The sequence below is a fragment of the Canis lupus genome, chromosome 36, assembly GCF_011100685.1.
Source record: "Canis lupus familiaris isolate Mischka breed German Shepherd chromosome 36, alternate assembly UU_Cfam_GSD_1.0, whole genome shotgun sequence".
Lineage (NCBI taxonomy): Eukaryota > Metazoa > Chordata > Mammalia > Carnivora > Canidae > Canis > Canis lupus.
In genome coordinates, this window is record NC_049257.1 from 4,216,324 (window position 1) to 4,230,058 (window position 13,735).

A 13,735-nucleotide genomic window follows, 5' to 3' on the forward strand; every position below is an offset into this window, starting at 1 on the left:
CAAGGGCACATGGGAAAGGTGGCCTCACAACCTATCCTCTCATTTTAGCTTCTCCTGGAAGAAGAAACCCTGGAAGGCAAGAGGACATCACTGCCGGAGGTACAAAGGGCTGCCAGGACTACAGGGTGGCAAGGAGATAGACAGGCCTCCGTAGATGGGCCTTCCTTGCTCTCACTTTTCCTCATGTTTTCCCATTGCGCTCATGGTCAGGTTAGGACATGGTTGGAAGGGGAAAACTCTCATGAAGAGGAATGGCTGAAGGGACCGTTTTCCTAGGAATTTGGAGAGTGCAAGAGAGATGCCTGAGAGGTTGCCTTTTTTCTCTTTTCTTTACAACGTGGGGCTGGGGCAAAGGCCTTGAGGTCCTGGTTGTTTTAAGGGACAGCCATCCTTTGGTTATCCTCTGTTCAGGCCCACTCACCGCAGGGAAAATCAGCGAGAGCTTTGGCAGAGAGGTTAGACATTCTCTGCAGAGCTAGTGTGTCTGCAGGACAGTGTCCCATGAGAACCTTCCCTTTGCTGCTAGGCAGCTGATGGAGAGGCTTCTAGAGCTGAGGAGAGGGATATTTAAGAGACATTCCCTCGGTAAGACCGTTTTCCCACTGCATTATCTGTGGATCTAGGGAGATGGGCCTCTCGAAGCTGGGCCCATGGAAAGAGCTCAAATCTTGCCGTCATGAGACCTTGGGCCACGAGTAATGTCAAATACTGTAGGTGATTTAAGGATAAGCAGTTTTATTTAATGACCCTCGAAATGAAAACCATATCCCCTAGCCAGTGTGATAAATGCCTTACCTTTGGGGTACACGACTCACTGACCTGGGCTGATTTACTTACACTCGGGCAATCAGCTCGTAGAGGCAGGAATGGAGAAACATGGAAGTTGGTTTTAAGAAGTAAGGTTTTGAGTTTTTGTTTGTTGGGGTTTTCCTTGGATGGCAGATTTCATGTTTGGAGATGACGTTTCTGATCTACAATGAGGAGGGATGGTGCTTAGAGCTTATTTTCTGAGGAATGGGAATGGATTTGCATAGATTTGTCCTCTTCAGTCTCTGCATAACTGCATAATCGTGCAGGCAGTCAGCTTGACCCAAAGAAAGGGAGGAGAGCTCGCGGGCTGGCACAGGGGTTGGACTCCTGATGTGGGTCTCCTGGGCCTAGAGCTTAGGGCTGCTCCTCTACCTGCTTCTACCCCCCTCATTACACGTGACACCCTCACCTGCAAGATGGTCACCTGGACATGAATTTTGCCTTCATCAAGACATCTTTGTAAGTATGAACAGTTACATCATAAAATAAGAAATAAAGACAAGTTCCCTCCAAATATTTAGAAATATTAAACTAATAAACTAAATGCATTGTTCTCAGATCAAAGCAGCTGTTTCTAACTAATTGAGAGAGTTTCTTGTAATTAGATTTCTTTTAAAGATTTGCTTAAAAAAATAATGTTTCCTTTAGAAGCAGATGCTGTGTTGACTGGTAGTCAAATTACCAGAATCTTAGACATTTTAATATCACTTTAGATAATTAGCTGCGTTGCATTAATTTCCAACTACTGTGCCTTTGAGTTCTGTCTGGCAGCCATGTGGGTATTAGTCTCACAGGAAACTTGCTGAATGGCCAAAATGTTGGATGCCTTGGCAAGGCCGCAGAATTACAATATATAGTGTGCTCCTTGCTGTAAGTGGAGTAGTGTGTAATTTATTGTCCAAACTTTAGAGAATAAAATGAGGCACAATTAATAATCACTCCAGGAAAACAGATATAAACTGGGATTTCCTTGCCTATAAGGCAAGGTTTTTCCTTCAAAGTTATTTCACAGAAAGATGGAAGGTACAGCTATAATTATAAAGGTTATTCAGGTTCTCATGAAGTTATTCATATTTCAGGTCAAGCTCCCTTTTTTGTTGTTGTGAACTGGAAAATACTCTTTAGGCAAGACATCCTGAAATGATTCCACCACTGTTAGTTTTGCATTTCTGTAGGGATCAACTAATGGAAATCAGGTTTAAAAAGGAGGGATAGAAATTTGACACAGATTTACTAATTATTCCTGCTGGATTTTGCAAACAGTTCTAAAAGCAAAACGGTAAAATGGGTGGGCTGTCAACCTATAGGATAAATGGAAATTCCTATTGTTATGAAAATGTATGGGTTAGAAGAAATTTTTCAGCAACACCATCAAGCATGATTTTTAAAAGTACTATATGTCAAACAACGGAAGCGTGATGATATGTGCTCTGGATGACTCCGCAAAAGATAAAAAAAAATTGGCCATTGTGATGAAGGACACAATGAAAACAGAAAATGTGTATGGAGACTGAATGTATAAGAGTGGGCAAAATGCTAAATGAAGCATTATTTTATGTAATACCTGATATTTAATATCAGTATATAGTTTATTTAACAAATTAAATATTATGATTAGACACTTGAGTATTTTATTCATATCCCCAAAAGTTTATGTATGCAAATTGGCCAAAAACTTCCCTTTGGATTTTCTTAGGGGAATCACTTTATATTTGGAGTCAGCTTACATCCAGGCATATGTTGTAATCACCACGTGGGTTTCTGTTCTGTGTAGGTTTGTAGCAATAGGCTCTTGGAATTTAAGAGGGGGTGGATAAGGGAGGGGTCCCCCTGACTTCCTGACTGGTCAGAAAATTCATCAGGACTCCAGGTGATAGAGCAAAACATTGAGTTTGTGAGCTTTGTCTTTTTTAATCCTTTTTTTTTTTTTTTTTTTTTGTCTTTTTAAATCCTAAATCCAGTTGCTGTCTTTCAAAATACCACCATGCAGGGGGTAGGGGATTATGAATATGAGCAGGTCCTAAGATTAGTAGGTGACCAGCAGGGTCTCTGCAAGCTAAGTCTCTCAAGGCTACACTGAATGGCTCAGGGGCAGTTCCTTTCAATCACATGCTCTAAGAAGCCTCAGTCATGGACCCTTGGGTCCCTAACTTAGTTTGGTGTTAAGTACGTTTATCAAAGACCAGCCACTGTATGGCTCTGGAAAGAAGAGTGTGTCGTCCTGGTCTCTTCAGGCCTCCTGGGAGCTTAGAGTCTAGCTGGGGACAGGGGGGTGATAAGATGCACTCTTGGGATAACCAGCTCTGCAACTTCAGGCGAATCCCTTAAACCTCCTGATGGAGTTAGAGGAGTTTTCTTAGAAATGTTAACATCAATGATGTTAACAATGAAATGTTAACATCAATGGTATAGAAAATGAACACCTCCGAAATAAAAAGAAACAAGATCAGCGTGGCTGGGGTGATTGGGAAATCCTCTGATGTCTTAGGTCTTCATGATAAAAAGAAATTAGGCTTCCCTTCTCCATTTACTATGGGCTTAGTTCTACAGATCTTGGAGTAGAAGTACACTGAGGGTCAGGGAGGAGAGTTCACTTAGTTAAACCTATACAGATACATAAAAGGCCCTTAAGAACCAGAGAAAATAGTCTAGCCTCCCAAACCCTAACTTAAGGTATTACTCGGTAGAGTGAGTGGCTTGGGGAAAAAGAAATCATGTGATCCTGGTGATGACTCCATTCTCTTGATTGGTCCTCTAAGGGAACTTCAGAGATTTCGAGGTGCTGAGAGCAGGCTTAGGGATGAGAGAGGAGTGTAGAGATGGGGAGCCAGGGTATTGGAGCACCTCCAGGACTGCTAAGGTACTTGGTTGATCTGGCTGTTTTCTAAGGAAGATCTGGAGAGTCAGCCAGCGTCGGTTGGGGAGGCTTGCGGCTCTGATTCTCTTCCTTTTCCAACTTGCTCTAGTTACCTCTGTGGTTGGGAGCACATTGCTGGATAACCAGGTACATGAACTTCTTTGTAGAACTCACACAAACCACAACTATGCCATCAAAAGGCTGTGAGATAAAATTGAGAAGATGGATTCCATGTCTGTTGCAATCCAGGTGGTTCTAATTCCTACACTTTTGGTTTTCTTTAAAATTGGAATCCCTTGGTTGGGTAAAATACTTCCTTGCTTTCTTTAAAAAGAATTTCTTTCTTGTTTTAAGCAAAGATCATTGCAATCTGGTTCTGTTCAAGATCATCATGGTTAACATAAAAAAAAAAATCTCCTTCAGTGGGGTGCCTGGGTGGTCCAGTGGGTTGAGCTTCTGACTCTTGATTTTGGCTCAGGTCGGCTCAGGTCATGACCGTAAGGTCATGGGATTGAGGCCTGCATTGGGCTCCATACTCAGCATGGAGTCTGCTTGAAACTCTCTCCCTCTGCTCTTCTCCCCTCCTCTTTGAAATGAGTAAATAAGTTAAAAACAAAACCCAAAACACCCCAAGCCTCCCTCAAGTGCCTTCTTCCCTTTGTTTTGGGCTCATCACTCAGAATGCACATTTTCAATAGCCAAGTATTGTATTTAGTTCCAGGCAGCACATTTCATGAGGGATATCAGAAACCAGAAAGTTCCCAGGAGAGAGGGATACTTTAGGATCTGGAAACTATGACAAATGAAGACCAGAAAAGAGAACTGAGGATCTCGTCTGGAGAAACAAATCTCAACCTAAAAATTGAGAGCTGGTGCTGCCCGTTAATGCAAAAGTGGGACTAGATATCGCTCATTTTAGCTTTAATAAAACTTGGGGCTAGTCAACTTTGGAATGGGCCGGGATGAAGTCACGAAGTCATGAGAAATGTCCTTGGAAAGATGAAGTAGGCCTCTTTCAGGGGTGCCACATCTGGGACGCCTTGCTGTGTAAGGCTCTGAGTTTAAATCGGGGATACAGGTGATGTATTACAGAGTGCCTACCTTGGCAGTGCCTACTGTCTTCCAGAAGAAATGACGTCTAAATAAAACTACAAGTTAACAGTGTAGGAAGTGCATACCACGGACTAGGGACATACTGACAGATGCAGGACGGCCAGGAATCGGCAGACGCAGAGGGCTTCATTAGGAGGTGGGATATAGGATGGTTGTGAAATGTGGCTGAGATTCAGATAAGTGCTTGGGGAGGTTCTAGGGGTGCAGCTGGGGCTCCAGGAAGACTGTAAACAAAGGGCTGGGCTGGAACCCTGAGGATGCCTAGAACCAGGAGGAGGGTCTGTGAGGGGAGGACTCATAGGGATCGGAGATAGCTGGAAAGGCCACGTTCTGGAAATCCTTGAACTCTAGGTTGTTGGAGTAAATTCTCTGCTGGTACCTGAGTTGCTGAATAGCGATGTCTTTCATACTTGACAGGCAGTGTTGGCCTCTTTGTGAAGCACCTCGAGAGAAGACAAATGTTAGGGTAGAAAGCAACTACTAGCATGGCGTTTTCCTGACCTCTTTCATCAGTGGAGTCTCTAGCCTTAACAGGCTTTTAAGGGAAATAGTACATTCTTTCGGCATTTGCCCGTATTAGCCTGCCCACCCCTAAACCCTCAGAGCCCTCTGTATAATTACCCCCAGGAGGCCAGAGGTCATTTAGAATGGCAAGTGTAGGCAACACCCAGCTATTAGAACTCAAATTTCAGAGCTCTCCCTAAATTCTGGCCTGAAGCCTTTTGGAGATGGCAGGGGGCCCCAAAGGTGGGGAGCCTTTGAGGTTGGTATTTCCTGCCTGCAATGAAGGCGTGTGGTTTCTGAGGTTGGCATGGGTAGGCTGTGTTACTGTAGGGAGGGGTGCGGGTCCACTTCAGGGAGGCTCTGTCTCCTAAGCACTGGCTGCAGCCCTACTCTTGGCCCCTCTACTTCCTCAGAGGCACATATTTGTCTGTTCTCCCTTTTCCTGCATTTATTTAGCTACACTCCTAGGAAGTGTAGGAAGCTCAGAGGAGACTCAGGGCTGCTCCTGTGACCTGCTACCCCAGATGGGAGGGGTGTTCCAGACAGGGAGTGCTAAAGGGCAGCTGTTCCAGAACGGTTCTTCCAGTGAGTCTACAGGAAGCCATCCAGCTAGCCAGTGCTTCTCTGGTTTCCTGAGACAAGGAGAAGCTGGGAGGTGGGCAACACAGTCGTTGGTCTGCATGTGGGGCCTTTGCTTGGCAATAACCACCTTTCTCTGTATAAGAGCTGCCCCACTTGTTCTCATGGAGGGGCCCCAGAAGCCCCTCAGCAGCTTTGGCATTAGGCTATCCGAGGTTTAAAAAATGCTACCATCAGGATGGATTCACTGGATTTTAGAATAATTCTCACTCCGGGGTTCTCTTTAAAAATGTAATTTCACCAGATACAATAAAATTAGTCTATTGGGTCACTCCTTCCTAGTAAGAGGAGTGCATTGCCCTGGAGGCATTAGGAGTTGGAGAAGGCAGCCAAAGGCAGCTAAATATTTCGAATGGAGAGAACAGATAATACCAAGGGCCCTTTTACTTCCTTTAGGATTTGCCATGGGCCAACACAGACCCAGTTGAGCAGCATCTCTTGGCTCTGGGTAAGCTTCTCAGAGCCCAGGGTAAGGCTCTATACTCTAAAATGGATGCTTCTGAAGCCCTGTTTTATGTTCACTTTTCCCAGCAGCAAAGCACACGGGAACCCAGAGCTTAACCGTGATCTCTAATTCCACCCTTTCACCCCCGACCTGCTCTGTCTGGTGTCCTTGCGTTCATTTTCACCATCAGGGTCTTGTCTTTGAAGTTGGCTGGAGAGTCTTAAGTCTGTTTTTGGTGGGAAGGGGGCTCGTTTTCACTGAGCAGACCCAGCACTCATGAGGGCGTGGCAAGCTCTCCATTCCTACTCCAGGCCAGAAGCCAATGACCTGGGACCATCGCATGCACAGCAAAAAAACTTCTGCTCAAATGCTTTCCAGAGAGAACCGTCCAGCAGGTGTCAGTAAGTTCTAAGATGTGCAGTGAGCCTGGCTTGACGATCAAGTGTGCTCTTTTCCAAATCGGCTTAGCTTTCAAGGACTTCATAGGGGGATGGGACCCACCAAAGGGCCACGAGTAGTGGAGTTCCCAAACAGGAGAGCGAGGAGGGGAAATAGAAATGCCTTTCCTCACAGAGAAGAACTGAGATTTGTCGTGCGGCTGAGGATTCTAGAAGTCTGGCTGTGGAGCCCAGGCTGAGAAATGCATGCTGATTGACGAGGAAGAGATCCCAAGGCCCAGACAGCAGTTCATGCTGTCTTTTTTCACTGCCCCGGGGCACGTCCAATCTTACCTGGAGGCAGCCTGTTCAAACTAACCTCAGGTTTCTGGTTCTACTTGAATGAGGCCTGACCTGAGGTCATTGTGAAGAGCCCAGGCCCTGTCAGTTGGCCCAGGGGACTCCATTCTACACTAAAATGACCCTCCACCACATAAAATTGTGCACATTGGAAACCCAGGAGCCACTATAGCTTGAATGGGGGCCCTGTTTCTGGCTTAGCATCAGACCAGGCTCCAGGAGACATGAGGCAGAGGTGTGGAAAAGTCTTTACTTCTCCATATCCTCTTTGTTTGATCAGCATTTACTGAAAGACTGCTGTTCTCAGAGTTAGTGCTAGAAACTGTGGAGGATACGGAGAGATGCAATGTCAAGTGCCTGAGTTTAAGGGGATCGGTGTCCTGAAGTGGACTCCGGATTTACAATCATTGTCCATCAACTACTATCCTGTCCCTATTGTGCTGGTTCCAATTAGAGGAGCCCCTCCCCCAGCTTATAGAATCTTAATAGAGCGATCAATTAGGCATCATACCCTACTACTACTGGGGTGGGATTGTGACCTAACCTGGATGATCAGTCTACACTGACATAACTACAGGAGGTTCTCTTACAGCTAAAGGAAATGAAACTAATCCATAGATTGACGATATTTGAGCTGTCAAACTGTTTAACACTATATAAAAAACAGCGTGAAGTTTCCCAGAGAAAGGATTGACTGATCCAGAGATGTTCTTGTTTTACATGGGATGTAGTTGTTCAAATATACTGAAATTGGGTTTCCTCCGATAATCAGCGGATATCATCATAAGCTACTGGAACAGGGGATGTCTAGGAAGTTGATTTTCTCACTAAACTTAGATTAATGAGTTCTGAAGGACCAGGATTGTGTCAAATAGTTGGCCAGTAGTTTTTGAGCCCTTGGAGATGCTCTGACATGTGAGTCGGTTGGCCAGTGGGAGAAGGAACCTGAACATGGACCTTGAAGGAAACCAGGCTCAGTTTGAAAAGTAAAAGTGCCCATTTAAAAAAGGCAAAATACCAGCTTTGCTTCTTTATCCTGAGATATTAGATACATCATCATCAGAGAATGGCCAGGAAAAGTGCTTGCTGAGTTTCCTAAGCCATTCTCCAAGATTCATAGTGTCACACATTCTGTTATTAAAGTGATATTTTGTGTTTTACAGTTTTCCCTGTCAAAGTCTAACCTAAAGTCTTTCCACTTGAGCCTGAAAGGAAAGGGGGTGGCAACAAGTCCATTCACTACTGCTCTAGCCCCATGTGCTAAGCAGAGACATCACGTGTTCCTGCCAAGGCCAGGGATGGTCTTATAATTGACCTTAGTACAAAGCTGTCCGCCTTAGCATTCATTATGAATCCATTAGCGTTGGCCTACTGTACACCACACAAGATGAAAGCTGCTTTCCAGCATAAACTGTACCCAGTGATACATGTTTATGTAAAGACCATGAGCAGAAATTTTGCTAGCTCTTATCTGTTCATAAGCTGGTGTAAGGCTCAGAGAAAGACACAACTTCAAAATCAATCAACTATAGATTGTGACAGTGATGCTGTGAATATAAATGTTTATGGAAAGGCAAATGAAGATAAGACCAGTTGCTTCTAAGTACTCGACACGTCAGTTTCCTGTCCCTGTGGGCAGAAGATAAATATTCAATGAATGAGGCAAAGAATGGTGATCAGTTGAAAGGGGTACAAAGTTTCACATTTCCAGATGTGTTTTGCTTCACACTGACAGATCCCAGACAGTCAAGGAGACCCAAGGTCATCTGCGTGTGCTTTAAAGAAAAAAGTGACACAGCTTCCAACCAAACACTGGTCAGTCTCAAGCCTGCACTGGGTTGGGAAAGTTTCTGATCTTCAAGCTCATTTTGTTTCCTAAAATCTCAGATTCATTCTCACCTTACAGAGTCAGCCACAGTCTTTAACCTGACATAGAGGAAGGAAATGCAACAATCCCCATAAGGGGGGCATATTAGTTTCCTAGAGCTATTATAATAAGGTGCTACAAACTGCGTGGCTTAATGCAATCAATAGAAGTTTAATCTCAGAGTTCTGAAGGCTAGAATTTCAAAATCAAGGTGTCAGCAAGGTTAGTTCCTTCTGAGGGCCTTGAGAGACCATTTATCCACTGCCTTTCTCCCAGCTTCTAGTGACTGGCAATCTCTGGCATCCCTTAACTTGCAGATACATCTCTCTAAACCTCACGTCCATCTTCACATTGGTGTTCATTCTCTGTCTTCATATGACCATCTCCTTATAAAGACACCAGGAATATTGGATTAGGGGCTCTCCCTACTCCAGGGTGACCTACCTCATCTTAATTATACTTGCAACAACTCTATTTCCAAATAGAGTCACATTATGTGGTACTACAGGTTAGGACTTTGACATATATATGGAGAGAGAGAGAGAGAGAGAGAGAGAGAGAGAATTTTATGGGGCATAAGGGGAAACAATCCAACCCATAATAGGGAATGAGGAATTATCTGACCCTGTCAAATAATGAATGTTGCCAAAGCATATATGGTAACATCTTAGATAGTTTTGATTTGTGGTGGCAGGCCCAGGGGGCCTTTGAAACTTGGGGATCCGATAATGTATCCGCAATGGATAGAAGTGTTTGTTTCATTGTCTTTCCATCTCAGCTCTGATTAGAATGTCCACTGTCACCTAAAAGAGAAATTTCTATATCCCATCATGAATTTTCAGATCCATCTTATTTTTTGTTTCCCAAATTTGAAGATGTCAGGAACACATCCTTTGGTATTTGTGTCAATAATACGAGCTTTCTGTTTTGGTTCAGGTGGCTTCTCTCCCCAGAGCTTTCTACCTGCCAGATTTTCAATATAGCTTCAATACATGTAGAAACAGAAAAACTATCCCACAGAGGCTAAAGTAATATGAAGCTGATTTGTTAAAAAGTGTGTCTATAGGATAAGTGGATCCTCAAATAGTCGATCTCAAAGAACTAGGTCGATAACGCCTCATTATTGAATGAGGACAACCAAAGTAATGCTATTTGGTAGCATGCATTTGCTAGTTGTTTATAACTTCTCACTGGGCAGATGCTGGAATGATATATTTTGTATCATGCAGCAACAGTAGACAAACAGCTAATATTTCTTTTTCTAGTTCAGTTATTCATATCTCAGCACTGCTGTAGAAAGGAGTCATCTCGCTCCTTTTACCGCAGAAAAAGGAGTTCATACTACTCTTCGCCACTGAATTGGAATATCCTGTGGCTAATGCAAAACCACACTAGAAGAGAATTTTTTACTTTCCGCTTTCTGACCTCCCCAAAGATATCACTGTCAAGTATAGGCATTAAAAACTCTATTGAGGGTTCTTATAAAGATAATAGGGATAAAGAGAGGGCTGTATGTGTCCAACACTTGGACTATATATAACTTTATCCCCGGGGACCAGGTCAGCAGGACTAGTGCATACGTGGTCTATACCATAGGTTCCACTGGGCATCTGTAATTTCCCCTGGGGAGGAAATGCCTTCCCTTGAGAGCCATGGGGTTCTGCATACTGCACTGAGGAGATCTAATCCATTTTGGCTGGTTGCACTGAGATACTCTCTGTTCCCAATTAAATCAATTATCTGGGTAATCTTCATAACTAGCGGCAGAAGACTTGAGCTGTCAGGACTGGCTGTAGCAAAAATATTTGGGCATGTGGGTTAAGCCACAGTTGTTCTGTGGGTGTCTGAGGCTGGGGCAGGGAAGTGGGCTGAGTGCACACTGGGGCCAGCTTTCTCAGTTATTGTTGGGCTCTAACTAAACAGCAGAAAGGGCTTTTGCCTGGAAGTCAGGACGTAGTGTTCTCACTCCATCTCTGGCACATTAAGCGAGCTTCTTCACCTCAGAGTAAACTTACCTTTACATTTACAAAATGAAAGGGTGAAGCCAGACGGTTTTTGTTAGTTTTTACAAAGCAAATGCTGAATATCAGGCACTGTAGTAAGCATTATTTCATTTAACCCTTACAACCAATCTCTTATGAGAAATGAGGCCCAGAGATGATAAGTAACTTGTCCAACGTCACACAGCTAGTAATTTTTGATGATCAGAACACCCCTAAGTTCCTTTCTGACTATAATTTTAATGGCTATTCCTGGAGAAGTCAAGTGGAAGATCCTGTGTCCCAATAAAGACTTAAGTTCACTTAGATTCTTGCTCCTCAAAGTCCATGGACCAATCACATAGGCATCCCCTGCAATTTTTTTGGAAATTTGGAATCTCAGATCCCATTCCAGATTTGTGAATTGGAACTTGCATTTTTAATCAGATAACAAGTTGATTCCTATGCCTATTAAAGCTTGAGGGACACTGATCTAACTAAGGCTGACCAAAGGCCAAATTGAGACCATTCAAGGGATTTCTGTTTCCGGTCACCTCTGGTAAGCATTGAAGGCTCTATACTAAGGGGCCAAGAGAGGGGTGCTATGTCTTCCTTCCTGCAGCACCAAGCCATCTGCCCCGGGCAAGGATCTGTGTTTCTTCTTGGACTTTGTACCCAAGTCATATACTCCTGACTGTTGGCTTCACTCCCAAAAGGAAGCTTTCCGTAGCCAGAGGAGATCTTTGTATCTTTGGGGGCTGACTGCAGTGGGAAGGCCATCATCAATGGATTAACATATGTTCAAGATGAAATTCTCCAATGTCCTTTTGCAGGCGGGAGAAATTGCTCTTCTCACTTTCCCACTGGCTTCCCTCCTTTATTTAACAATGACTCCACACAAAAGCTTTCTATGGAAAGATAATTGGATTTCTAACTCTATTTGTTCAAAACTCACTTAACATTATAATGGCCCCAGTTATATTGTTTGTATCAACTCATCAGTAGTAAAGTACCAACTTCTGAATAAATATGTAGATTTTTGTACATACATCCAGCATTACTAAAGCAGGAAAGGAAAAGGAAATGAGAAATAGAAATCCATTAATAAAAACAGATACCAGGTACCTTGCTGCACTAGGCTTAAACATGCTGGATAAGTTAGATTTTCAACGTCTGAGTGCTATTTTTATCTTACCTATGTATGCATTTGCTTAGTGTTTAATCACTGTGGAACTTCTGGCAAACGGGTCACTGAAGAAGAGTATAGCCTGCTGTATTCAGCACTGAAGTGCCAATTTACCTCAATCTAAAAAGAATTAAACACACACTTTAACAGTGATTATCCCTCCCTCAGCATGGGGGTGCAACAGAACCTTGGTTTCCTGAATATCCTAGAGGTTTTCCTTTAACATCTTTAGGCCAAAGCAGAATGTATGTGTGTGCGCGCTTGCGTGTATTTCTAGGGCTTTCACTATGTAGTTGGACCAAGATTTTTTTCACCTTTCAAGTACACATAACAAGGCCTTTTTTCCATGTTTTTTCTTCACTGTTCTTTCCCCTGGACAAGGAAGAGGCTACCACTCAATAAATGAAACAAAGGGCAGAGTGTATCATCCGCTAGGCCCAAACCAATGATGTTCATAAGACATCATCCTCCAGAAGAAAGCACGTGGCTGCTCTTACGTGGGGGTCTGGGGAGGCTTGGCGCTCCGACAAGTGGGAGTAGTTGGGGTCGGCCAAGGGGAAGCAGCACTAAAGTGTGGCTGCTGCTGATGGGTTGGGTTTCAGAAGCCTCATTATGGATTCAGAGTTGTCATTAACTAATTGGGAAGGGTTAAAACTGAATCGGGTGGTTACTTCTTGAAGATCAACTAGCCTTCAGTCTTTCCTTGTTGAATTTGGAGTCTAGACACTCTCTATGTTCACCTCCTGTCCCCACCTGCCACCTCAGGCAGCCCGTGTACTCACCGTTGTACGAACTATTAAGGAATATATTTATGAGTCCACTGAATCTTAAAGTGCCATGCCTTGGCACTCTTCCCTAGGGAGAATAGGAAACACACGGCCCATGTGTGCACCCTCCCCTTCCAGGCCTGCTCAAAGCTCATGCCACTCTGCCACAGAGCCCACATTAAGACTTTGACTGCATTCTAGCAGCCTCTACTCATTAAGTGAGATTGCCAACTGAAGGAAGACGATTGCCATCTTTCATGGAGGAAGGCTGTCATCCCTGCTCTTGAACAACTTTGTAAATTTTTAAAAAAAGATTGTATTTATTTATTCATGAGAGACACAGAGAGAGGCAGAGACACAGGCAGAGGGATAAGCAGGATCTGGGTGGGGAGCTCAATGAGGGACTCCATCTCAGGACCCCAGCATCGCACCCTGAGCCAAAGGTAGACACTCAACCACTAGCACCCAGGTGCCCCAACCTTGTAAAATTTAATTATCCTGTGCCTTCTACTTTTCAATAAACCAGCTGAGGAGAGTTCCAGGCAATTTTCCTCAGAAAATGTAATGTGTTATGCAATGCATGGTTGTCCTATAACTGTTAAGGGCAGAGATCCTGAGTGTCACAATGTGGAATAGATCTATTCCTGCCTGAGAGGGCACGGTAGTGCGTCAGATAAGAGCACCAAGACAGATAAACACGTGGATTCTAATTCTAGCTGAAAAGTTTACCAGCTCTGGGACATTGGACAATCTTTTAAACCTCTCTGAGACTTACTTTCCTCTCTTGTAAAATAGGGATAAAGCACATAGGATTCTTGTAAAGATTAGGTG